At 35.1% G+C, this 13,092-nt stretch overlaps 1 protein-coding gene across 1 annotated transcript in view; it reads right to left on the bottom strand.

Moving 5' to 3' along the window:
- Positions 1-11,975, bottom strand: part of basp1 (brain abundant, membrane attached signal protein 1) — a 52,609-nt gene extending 40,634 nt beyond the window's left edge. Inside the window, exon 1 of the mRNA XM_028473619.1 lies at positions 11,833-11,975. The gene's annotated coding sequence lies outside the window, so the exon portion shown is untranslated. The remainder of the gene's footprint in view (positions 1-11,832) is intronic.
- Positions 11,976-13,092: the final 1,117 nt, after the last annotated feature.

Here is a 13,092-nt window from a genome sequence, read left to right as displayed (position 1 = left end):
TCCCACTGAAGTATACTTCCAAGTTTCCCAACATGCATTTCAAACCTACAACAACAAAAATCACACTGAGGCTAAATATCTCAGTTGATTCTCCACATTTGAAAGTTCTAATAACAGTTTACGTGAGAAAATTACCAAATAGAATATCAACATGTGCTCATTTGATCCATAAAACTTGAGAAAACGCATTTCATGCTGACAGTTTTGGGATTTTTGGAGACCCGTCTTTGTGCAACTTCAAACTTCCACCGTGTATTCTGAAAAAAGTCCCGATGTAGTATACCTCCAGGTATTTCTCATGTATGACTATGAGTAGTACGTTAGTATGCCTATGTCTTTATCTAAAACAAAACGTATCATCTCCAGCAGCTTTAAAACTGTTATTTTAATATATTATAGAGTTTTTCTTCTCTTTGTCTTGCTTTCAGCTCTGTTTTAGGGAGTCTTGATCAATCGATAGTGCTGCAGCTTTGAAAGCTCGGCTGCCATTTAGTCCCAGCGCCTCAGCTCAGCGTCTTCCAAAGCCAGACGTGGTCTAACATCAATCAATATCTCTGCAGGGCCGCACCGCTCAGCAGCTTTTTCACAACAACATCAGAGCCAAATGGCATTTCAGAGATGATCATCCAATCGGTTATTATTAGTTTATTACAAGCTATCTTGTGCTGTCGAACAGTAGCTACTCTGCCCTGTATGTCATTCTTATCTCTATTTGAATTACGGGGGTTGTTGGTTATAGCTAAAGGAGAACCGTATAGCTGTACTTCACAAAGGTCAAATGTGACGCCATAAGTCAAGCTACTCCTTAGTGATTTCTCTCTGTGTTTGTAGGAAGAACGCAAACGAACGTACTGATCTTATAGCTGAGGCGATAAAATATAAATGCAGCTTCCGTCGGTAATTAATTGTATGTCGTTTGGACTTTGCAAGAGACTGTAAAAGAAAAAAGATGTAATAAACTGCGCACTATCAAAAACTCTTTAAATGTTGGACCTGAGCACATTACTTTGAACTGCTTCCACATGACGTTTACGACCAGCTTTACGAGCTGAATCCAATCGCACCGGAAAATAGATAAAAAACCAAACATAAAACACCTTTTCAGGAATTGCTGTAAATATTTGTTCGTTGATCTGGCAACTTGACGTAAAGACAAGGGAAACACTGGTGATCAAAGTTTTTGTGTGCTTTGTATTTACAGTGTTTGGTTTTTAGGTTTAAGTTGTACTTTAAAAAAGAATGTTTTTATTAACGCTGAGATTTATAAAAAAAAAAAACAATGAATAAAAAGAGGTTTGCCAAGATTGTTTTTGACTTATTCCGACGTGTATTATTAAATATTCAATTAGGTAAATGTTGACAGCATTTACTCGTCCATCAGTGAGAACACTATGGTTTCCGTAAGTTTAATGATTATTGATTAATGGCCAAAATTAAATAGCAATTTTCCCATTCAAACCTATTAGGACAGTGAACACAGCGCCCCCTATTATATAATACTGACTCCGTGGGGCATTTCTGACTCCGACAGGTTCATCTAATGCTTAGGTTCCCAAAGTGGGGTACGGGTACCCCAGGGGTACGCAAATAGTCATAGGGCAGTGTTTCCCTACCAGGGGTACGCGTACCCCTAGGGGTACGTGAGCACATTACAGGGGGTAAGTGTAAAAATTTAAAATATATTTCCAAGATAATAAAATATTCTCTGTCATTTCATAAGTACGTGTGCGCTATGACTTGTTTTTAAAATTTAAATGTCTGTTTAAAGGGGACATATTCAAAGGAGCTCCTTTGTAGTAAATGTCATAAAAGTTATATATAACACATGCAGGTTCATTATTTGTTTTGTATTTATTTATTTATATACTTATTTGTATTTATTTTTTATTTAATAACAATGTAATCATAATATATTAGTATTAATAATACAGTATTAATAACACAAACGTTTACTAAAATGTTATTTATTTTATTTATCATTGTTATTGCCTTGAAGGCAACATCATTTTATGTTTAATTTGAATTAAATAAGAAGATAATGCCTGAATATTAATTGTTCAATTTAAGAAGATGAAATAAAATGACTTGTGTTGCATATTTAGTTGTGTTATGTTCTACTTTTGGAGAATCATGAACATGTATGAGTGAGGGGGGTACTCATGGTATGCATAGAATACAGTTATTTAAGATTGTTTTGGTGTTATAATTTAAAAAAGAATATTGAAAAATATTTTTAAAATACATTTTGAATCAATATTTTATTATTATTATAAATTACTAGACATTTCAGAGAACCTCATTTGAATTCCATGTGGGGTCACGACCCCAAGGTTTAAAAATCCTGTATACATTATTGTATTGTGTTTTTCATATGTGCATCAGTAGGGGGTACATGGCTTCAGATTAAATGTCTGAAGGGGTACGTGACTGATCCTCACTTGCATTTTCTTTAGTGGAAATTGGCAATCAATAAATATAAAAACCATATTGGTTTTGTTTCACTTCCACAAGTAAACAAAGAAGATTTTTGTAAGAAATTGCAACTTTAGACAATTCACTCATGTAGAGTTTTGTGTGTGTGTGTGTGTGTGTGTGTGTGTGTGTGTGTGTGTGTGTGTGTGTGTGCGTGTGCGTGCGTGCGTGTGTGTGTGTGCTCACTGGACGACTAGTCACTTATTGTTAAAAAAACAACCTGAACATAGCCAGAGAGGCAAAACATTTACTACCAAACACAATATAATGAGAATAAACTCTGGACACACACTGTCTAGACTGCCTCTAATTGGTCATTTTGCATCCAACTGGGATATTAATTTAGTAATAAAAAAAAAACTATTTTAACAAAGCCAAAGTTTATCAGTGTGGAATTAACTAAATTCCACTTAGAAATTATTAATGACCTATTTTTGATGGATTTTTTGAAGTTTAAATTCTTTAAAGGTATCACAATTAGATTAATAACTAAAAAAAGTGAAAAATTGTAACAATTGTTTTATATATTTATTATACTAAATCAGCAACTTATTGTGTTTCAGTTTGAATACATCTAGTGAACTATGAAAAACTACAAAAAATCATTTTTTCCCACTGGCAGCCCAAGGGTAACTTGGTCAAATTCTGTGTGGACCCTGAAACAACTGCACAAAATCACTACAAATACACACAAAACGAAAGGAAAATACACAAAGTTAAGATTGCACCTAAAACACAAAATAACAAAAAAACAACACAAATTAACTCCAAAAATAGACAAAATGAGAGAAAATATACTAAAGTAAACCCACAACAAAAATACATAGAATGACAGAAAAATATTTTTTTAAAAAACGACAACGAAAATACACAAAATGACTCCTAAACCCACACAATCAAACCAAAATCCAAAGATTTACCCCAAATACACACAAAACAATTACAAAACAACAAACAAAAGTGACACAAAGACTCCAAATCACACAAGATGACTACAGAAACATACCAAAAAAAAATTGCTCTCAAACCCTTTGTTCTTTCCTGTATTAATGCTCAGATTGGTCATATGTTAAACCTCGGATCAGACAATCACAGTTTTGTGGCCCCGCTGTAATAAAAGTTGTATCATGAAATGATAAAGTAGAATGTAAAAATGAATAAAAGTCAAACAATCAATCTCTATTAGTGTGTGCCTATTTAACTAATATAAGCCATCATACAGGGCCTTTGATAAATCTCACTCCTACAGAAGAAAAGAAATCTGCTTGGCTGGCATTATTTCAGTTTCTCCTTTGTTGATGGGAGCTGACAGAACTGGGACTGCAGCACAACCGTAAAAAAAGGTTGAACAGCAACACCTACAGTACGAGCTCCAGCTCTGATGGTTCACCTCATTCGCTCCAAACTCTCCCTAGTCTTTGTGTCACTTCCAAACACTGTTTATCAGATGTGTGCGTGACTTCTATTGATGTAATTCATCTTTTATGACCAGAAAAACTTTTCTCACACTAAACCTATTTTATTTTACCTTTTTAATTTCAAACAAATCAAGACAGAGAAGAAAAAAAAAGAATAATTACAAGTATCAATATAAGAACAACATAAAGTGTCTCATGGAATCAAACAAAAAATCATTTGTTCCAAAAGGAGTAGGAAGAAGCCGATGACTTGCCACTAGGAAATTCAGAAAATGCCTTGATTATGGGCGGGACCCCTGGAGCAGTTAAGACACGCCCACAGCATACTATAAAATCTCCAAAGAACAATCTAGGCTATGCTAACTAGCCACTCAATACTCACTATAGCTCTCTGTTCACAATTCTCAGTCACTCTTGGTTGGTTTTGGGGTTTAGTTACTCTTTAATGCTGATATCCGGAGTTTCTGAGAGGACGTCTCGATGTCCCGCCCTCAACAGCTCCACTTCCTCCCCCGGCCTCTACAATCTACCAGAAGCCACGCCTCTACGTTTGTGCACGCCCTTGGTCGCATTGGTACGCACTGTTATGGGTCATCGTGGCGATGAGCTAAGAGCTTCGTAGCGCTCCTCCATGACACTATGCTGCTCAGTGATACCTGTTTGATGTTGTGACGCGAGGCCTCGTTTCCGTGCACAGTTTACGCAAGCGCTCTAGGAAGTCGAAGCCTATCGGCTGAGCAAACTCGGCGCTCGTTTTCATTTATAGGGGTTTTATAGGGGTCTATAGGTCAAAGGCGGGTCTTCTATACATTGATGTATATGAATGACCACCGACAGTAGTCCATAAAAAAAGACTTGTTAGGTGTTTTTTTTCAAATTTAAAAAAAAGAGACATAAACATAGATTTCTCAGATACTCCAGATATCAGCTTCAAGTAGGGATGTAATGATTCACTCAACTCCCATTACAATTCAATTCACGATACTGGGTTCACGATACCGGGTTCACAATACGATTCTCTCACGATTTATTTTACAAAATGGGACTGTAGACAAATGATGACTGAAAAATATTCCTTTATTTTTTGGGGGGAAAAAAAATAGAAAACTGTAAATAGAATACTGTATTATTTGCCTTTTATTTTTTATTGTCAAAAGAATCCATTGATAAACTATCCAAAACAATGCAATTTAACTAAAAATAAATCTTAAATGAAATAAATAAAAGAATAATACAAATGAAGAAGAAGCCTATTAATTTAAATTCTAGTTCTATAGTAAACAATGCAAAACTGCATAATAGTATTTTATGCCTTAACAATTGGACTTTACAAAAAAAAAATACAGTCATTGCACTGATGTACTTCAGAAATTTGTTTGGACCAGCAGAGGCCGCTGTTAACCCAGTGGTCGGTTGGCATGCAGAAATTCTTGCAGTGAAGAAGAGATGCTACGCTGGCAGACAGAGCTAATAGAAAAACGTGACTTTTACAGACATTCACGTAATATTACAGATATTCTTTCAGTGCTAAAAGGGTAAGGAATCATTTATAAACATGTTTAAGAGTAGAAGGCGGCCAGAAAGAAAGTGGTAGCAGATTCCGCCCACCGCATACGCTGCTGGACAAGAGAAGGCATAAATATATATATTAAAAAAAAGTACTGCGATTCAATTTTCAAAGTATCGATGTCGATCGTGATACCTATGAATCAATTTTTAACTGCCTTATGATTAATCGTTACATCCCTAGCTTCAAGCATTGGCTTCTTCCTGATCCATATCCAACAAATTCTTTAAACCATTGTTGAGGATGTGCTTTCACTAAATTCTATTGAAATTACATTATTGCTATTGAATATCTTCTGATTTATCATGTGGCCAAAGCTCACAAATTGAACTTATTTGGTGTCTATCAAAGTTTGCCTTTTTTATATAAACTGTAGTGTAATCCACGCAATAGTTGTTGAAATTTTCAGTCCTAAAATTAGGAAAAAAAAGTAACTAAATAGATGAGAGAAGAAAATGAAAAATATGTAAAACACTTATGAGGTTTTGTTGTGGTTCAGCACTCCTCTAATTGTCCTGTTTGACGTTTGAATAGTAAAAACCAAGCTGTTAATAATTGACTTACTGAATAACCACATTATAAATGCTTTCAGCAATGTTGGGACGGTTGAGATGAACTGAGAGGAATTTGGCAAATATTTTGGCTTTAATAACAGGACTCAATGTTCTCTCCATGAAGAATAAAGACTTGGATCACAGACGTGAGATTTCAAATAAAGGCCAGGGCAGAAAAGCAGCGAGCAGAGGTGTTAATATGGCTGTAAATATCCTTAAAAAGCATTTTTATTGGATGTGTTCTGAGAGCTATGACATTGACGTTGTTTTTCAGATTGAATCAGTCTCCATGAAAACTACAAAAGTTGATACAAGAAAACAAAGTGGATCATTTCTTTATCGGCTTTTCACCCAAATACTTTCAGACCCACAAGGACAACTGAGAAACTGGGTGAGATTTGGGATTCTGCAAAAAAAAAAAAGACGAAATAGCCCAACTCATATCAGATAACGTTGTCACTTTGGGTTTGAGCTATAACTTCCTGCGAGACAAGGCTGGATGTGACAGATGGTGCTGAATTTTGAATTTTGAAGAACATGTTGAATTTTAAAGCTACTTCGAGTGACGCTGTGTCGCGACATCCAATGAGTTAATGAGTTTCTCCCTACGTCACTTCCCCACTCGTCACATCACTGAAGAAATATCCATGTATGTAACCCAGAAATGACGGCGTCTAGCCTTCTGGCCTTTCTGGATTTTGTAAAACAAGTACAGTGTCGCAATCATGGTACGTGGTAGGATCAGCCATGATTTATGTGAAAATGATGTGCGTGACTATATTCAAGCGACTCATCGTGATTTAAGCAACTATAGTCGCTGAAGTAACGTTCAGTGTGGACGCACCTAAATGTCTAATTTAGAGTAGTTGACTGTTTTTTTGGGGCCAATTTGTGTGACTGTTGCGACCAAAAACACCTGATTTATTTTTGCAGCAGCTTTTTTTTATTTCCTTTTTTTATTTGCTACAAAAGTTGTGATATTTCGAGGCATTTTTATTTTCCGTAGGTCAACAAGTCAATTTGCAAAATAGCCATAACCTTTAAATTACAGAAAAGGATTCAAAAACAGTTTCACAAAATAAGATGGACTTCCATCATATTTTAAAGGTTTACAATGCAGAGAATATAAAACATGAAATTAGTGTGTGTTTAAGTTTTAATAATAAATAAGAGAGTGGTATTTTTTCTATTCTGCCATTTTCAGTGATGACTTTTCATTTGTGTTTCACAATAATGCACGCAGCGCAAAACAGTACAACTACATTTTCATGCAACACATCAGATAGACTGACTTTCTCTATGTTTAGCCATAATACTTGTTGGTAAATGACAGCGTTATAACAACTAAGAAGTGAGTGTGTGTAGAACTACACGATGACGTAGCAGCGCGGAAGGATCTGGGCATAGTCGGAATGTCGGATTGGTTAAAATGTTGCAATGCTTGTATAAAATGTGTGAAGATTTTTCATCAATAGTTGAAATCGCAACAGTGCGAGTGTAAATTGGCCCAAAGCTGCAAATAGGAGAGAATCGTCAACAGTTATGGGACGCAAGCTCAGGCTTGATCACCCTGTAGCTGACCACCTTTGATGAGGGTGTTTATGTTAAAAAGGCCGAAACACCCCCTGATTCAAAGGAACACGACTAATGATGCGTCCCAAAATTTACATCCTTCCCATACAGCATCTGCGATACAGCTCCCATATCACTTTAAAATGGTAAATCTCATGTTACTACCATCTTTTGGCACAAAAAGCAGTTTAACATTACGTCCCGTGTTTAATGATTCCTTCTGTGAATTTCCAAAGGGACTGAAAAAGTAATTTAAACTCACTATAAATGGGTTTTATATTCAGTTTATCCCTCTCTTAAGTTGTTCCAAAGGCTTTGCAAATACTTTGTGGCTCATCCTAAAAAATGGCTAATTCTGTCCATTCTGAAAATCTGTAAAGTTCTAAAGATCTCCAACACACAAGAGAAGTGACCTGATCATTAATACCAGAAAGGTGATCAAAGTAACTAAGATTACATATTCAACAGCATCATTCTCTCTGATATCACAAATCTGGAATTCACTGAACGTCCGCTGTAGTCAAGCGTTGGTGCACAACGATATGACTTCTCTACGTTGTCACAAGCGTAAACAACCAACTGCATCAGAGGTTTTACAGTCAGCTGAATCACAGCCAAACTTCTTGTAAAAGGAACTTGAAACAAGCTGCTTCCTCATTCCAGACAAACCAGTCGCCTCTTTGTGAAACAATACTTTTCTGGTTTTGGGTTTGTTTCTGTAGAGAAAGTTAAGCACTCAGCACTTTAACACTTATACATGTGTTACACTTAGAGCTGTCATTAAACAATCAGCTGTGAGTAGTTCCTGTTTTGCGTAGACACAAATAAAAGCCCACAGTGTATCACTGCTTTATACTTTATAGATGACACATCACATGGTCAGTTCATAAAGCTTTAGACAGTGGGAGGGAACCAACGATAATGCATAAATATTTAGGAGGAGCATCTTTAACCTGTTGTTCCACCATTGCGTCACTCCTTTTAGCCAAATATGTGATCTATTAACAAAATTGCAAAAAATGTTTAAGTAAATTTCAACTATTAATAGTTTTAACACAAATATTATTACTGTGATTAACGCAAAGTAAATAATTAAGAGAATCATTGCTTGAAAATCTAAGAATGAGTAGAATCTAAGTTCATTGTTATCAAGTTTACCAGAACAAATAATTATTAGACTAATGTTTAATGGAGTTCTGAATTCAGCCCCTTTTAGAATAACTTGAAATGTTACAACATTGGTCACTGGGGAACACATGCGGACCTTGGTCTAATTTTGTAACATTTCAAGTAGAATTCCATTGTGAGGGAATTGAAGTAAACAATGAAATTACAGAAGGACAATAAAAATAACACAAAGACAATAAAACAACAGAAATATGCAAAATGACTACAGAAAATCACACAAAAGGATAACAAAATACACACAAAAAAGAAAAATGACAACAAAAATACGCAAAATTTATTTATTTAATTCGAACAAACAAAAAAGAAAATGGATGAAAATGAAAACAAATAAACAAATCCTAATACATTTGATTCGTTTGACTAAGAAGGAGCCTATGCTTGTCCTACCCCTGTTCTTCACCTCTAACAAATGCAAAAGCCAATGAAATAAACTAAATTGACAATACAAATAAATATTCCAATCAAACTATTAAAAAAAAACAGAACAAAAACAAACAAAACAAACATGCGCCATCAACATCTGTGGGATTTACATTCTCCTTCTTCATTGCTGGACTTTTCAAAGATATATTTTTGTTCATTTTTTAACTGCATTATATTTATACTTAAATTGAATTGTTTCACCATGATCATTCTACAAAACCACCCCACAAATATAAATACATATACTATTTCAATTAGTCCGACACCATACAGTTGTTTCAAGTTTAGTTTCCCTCTAAAATGACTCCAACAACACATGACGATTACAAAAAACAAAAAAAAACAAAAAAATGAATAAAACTACAACACAAATACACAAAAATTACTTCAAAAACATACAAAACCCTTTGTTTGTTCCTGTATTAATGCTCAGATTGTTCATTATTTTAAATGCTGACATGACTGTTGATAATGTGGCCTAATTAGATCAAATGATCACATAATGGTCCCTGTTAATGGTTCAACATTAATACATTTTATTTGTACTGTACTTTACTTTACATTGAATACATTTGAATAAAGTTGGAGACACCCAAAGAGAAATTTTCAAAACAAAAGTTCTGTTTAAAAGGAAAGTATGGCCCTCTGCTCCTATTGATATGTCCTTTAAATAATGCCTGTGTTGTTTTAATCATTTATCATGTTATAGAGGTAAAAAAATCAATGGGTGGAATCATAATCACATCACCAATTTATACTGTAGCACGACAATTCATGGCAGAACATTACAATCTGAAGCAGGTATGAATATGATATTGTTGTACAGTCTATTTAGAAATGAAATATTAAAAGACAAAGAGGTGAAATGTTTTAATGGTGAATAATTTTCACAAGCTTTTCAAATCTTTTGCGTGTGAAGTCACAGAAAAGCAGATGGGTAGTACAAAGGATTGGTTTATGTAAAGTATAGGTGTGTGTGTGTGTGTGCGTGTAAAAGGATGACTGCACATAATAAGAGTAAAGTGGAAGTCCATTCAGGATCCTGTTGTCATTGGGATTACAGTAGATTGAGCTCAGGACCAGCTAATAATCACTTCATTGTTCATTAATCCACTGATTGTTTTATATTATTCATCATGGATTACCTCTGCGTACAAAAAATAAACAATAAAAAATTAAAAAAGTCAACATGTTAGCAGCAGACAACAATGAATAGTCGACTATTGGAGGATGAAAATGTTATCAACTGATGTGATGATGTGTCAAGCTGCAATGTGGCCTAATAAAGCATCACACGCATGCGCACACACAACGAGGGGTTAATAAAAGACACGCATCACTGAACGTTCAGTCAATACATCTTCAGTTAATACATGTAAAAAAAAAAGAAAGAAAAACAGCAAAAGAATGAATCTCTGCCATACATATCTCTCTCTCTCTCTCTCTCTCTCTCTCTCTCTCTATCTATCTATCTCTCTCTCTCTCTCTCTCTCCTCTGCATAAGGTGGTATCTCTACCATCCACACCCAACACCGTGTGCGCATGCGTGCCGCGCAAACAAAGGACCAGCAATTAACCGACGGAGGATGGATGATTAAATACAGCTGTGCGAATATTATAATAACACAGATGTGAACACGAAGGCAATCAACACTAATAATAATAATAATAATTATTATTATTATTATTATATAAATGTCTCTTTGAAACGTGCGTGTGAGCAGCACGAGACTGAAAATCAGGTGCAGCATCACTTCTCTATCACACACACACGCACACACACACGCACGCACGCACGCCCTCCTCCTCCTGATTCTTTACAGTGAAACAAACGCGATATCAATAATTAATCTGAATTATGACATAATCTGATTAGATATAGGAAAAAGAGTGTGAGATAATCCCACAGGAGGTGTGGGGGTTGGGGGTTGGGGGGGGGGGGGGGGGGGTCACACCTCAGACAAAGAGGAGGAGCAAACAGAGACTGATCAACTGTTCTCATGCCTGTATATTATTATAAGGAGAAAAGCTGATGCCCCTCCATTATACCAACGCGTTTACATGCACGCGTGCATTCTGTGACTATTAACATACCATATTGGTTTTAAAATAAATATATTAAAATAAAAAAAATAAAAATATTGTTGGAGTAAAGATGCAGAGTTAATAAAGCACGTTTTTTGTCATTAAAAGTGTAAAAAAAAAAAAAAAAAAAAAAACACTCAATGCATGTAAGCGCGTGCCACTTCACAATGCACACACCCCTTTTTTTAAGATACAATACATAGGATGTTAAATGAAAAATTCAGCAGAATGACAGACTTTTCCTTCAATTTATGTATTATAATTATTTTTTTAATCCAAATCTAAAAAGCGTTTTCTTTCCCATTTTCACTCCATCTGATTCCCTTTGTCTCCTCTACAGCGCGCATGCACACGCGCGCTCTCCAAATAGAGATGGAAACAGACAAAAGGAGGAGAGAAGAAGAAGAAGAAGAAGAAGAAGAAGAAGAAGAAGAAGAAGAAGAAGAAGAAGAAGAAGAAGAAGAAGACCTCCACAAAATGTTCGGAATGCTTTGTTTTTGTTGTTTTCGGGTGTAAAAAGAGGGTGAAATGAAAGCTCTTGATCGGCTCTTACCGTGTACACAGAAGTTCCTGCGCTGCCCTGCTTTTCTCACACTTTCAGGTGCTGCTGCTGAGGATTTTTTGCGGCTTCTGCTGCGCGCCCAGCGGCTCGTGCACTGCTTTACACCGCCTCCGTCTGCATGCGCGCTCTCACACGCTGCGTGCACGCGCGATGATTGTGGTTCAGATGGTTGTCAAATCAACTGATAGATTTTTTTTTTAATTCTAACGTGCACTCTCTGGTTTATAATCTAAAATGATAGTTATTCAACATTAGTAAACATCTTATTGATCATATTTACAATGTAATAGAAATACATGTTAATGATTTACAGAGTTTATTTAGATTTGAGCTTTTTGCCAACAATCTACAGTTGCACACTAAAATGATGTGTAATTATTTTTTGTGTCTGTGTTTTTTTTTTTTTTTTTAGGTAAATTACGCCTCTGTCATCCAGTGGTGTTTCACATGTTTAGTTGCTTTTGTTGCGCCACCTGGTGGTTACTTGTTATAGTAAACCTGCTGCCAAAAGTAAAATTTAATTAATAAATAAATAAAAATAAATAAATAAATACACACATGAATACATTATTAAATAAATGAATGCAAAAACATTGTCCAAAAATTTAATATAAATTGATAAATAAAAGTGGAAATAAAAAAAGAAAATACAAATATAAACAATTGTATTTTATGTTTTACTTTTGTAAATTTTATAATTTATGTTATACATGTAAAACATGTGTTTTAACTTTTATTTTGACTTGTATTATTTTATTCATTCAGATTTGGGTCTGTCTTAAGTGTGTCTGTGTTAAATTTTTCACCTATTGGTTGATTAAAACGTGAGTGCAGAGCTATAGTTATTAATTTATTTTTTATTGTGGCAGGTTTGGTCCTGCATAAGAACTTACTCCATCATAGACATTATTGAAAATATTTGGCTTATTTGGAAAGTTTTAGACTTAGCAAATCGTAATGTGTGATTGAATGAATAGCACATTTAAATGGATGAATAAAGGACTGAACATATTTTTAATAGGGTTGGGCATCGAGTATCAAGTATCGTTTGGTCCGAGTACTAACTTTCTGATTCTCCCGGAACTGCTCAAATTTTAAAATTTTTATTCCTACTTTCCATACCCAGTCCGCCGAACACCAACGAAGAAGAATCTGCAGGAAGAGGCAGAAATGTTGCATGAAATCTGGTGAAAAGAGGTTAAAAGTGACAATAATGGGTCAACATTTGCAACATTAGGTGGAAAAGTGGTG

Source organism: Gouania willdenowi, chromosome 17 (assembly GCF_900634775.1).
Source record: "Gouania willdenowi chromosome 17, fGouWil2.1, whole genome shotgun sequence".
NCBI lineage: Eukaryota > Metazoa > Chordata > Actinopteri > Blenniiformes > Gobiesocidae > Gouania > Gouania willdenowi.
Note: the sequence above shows the minus strand (reverse complement) of the source record. Positions and strands in the feature narration are given on the sequence as shown.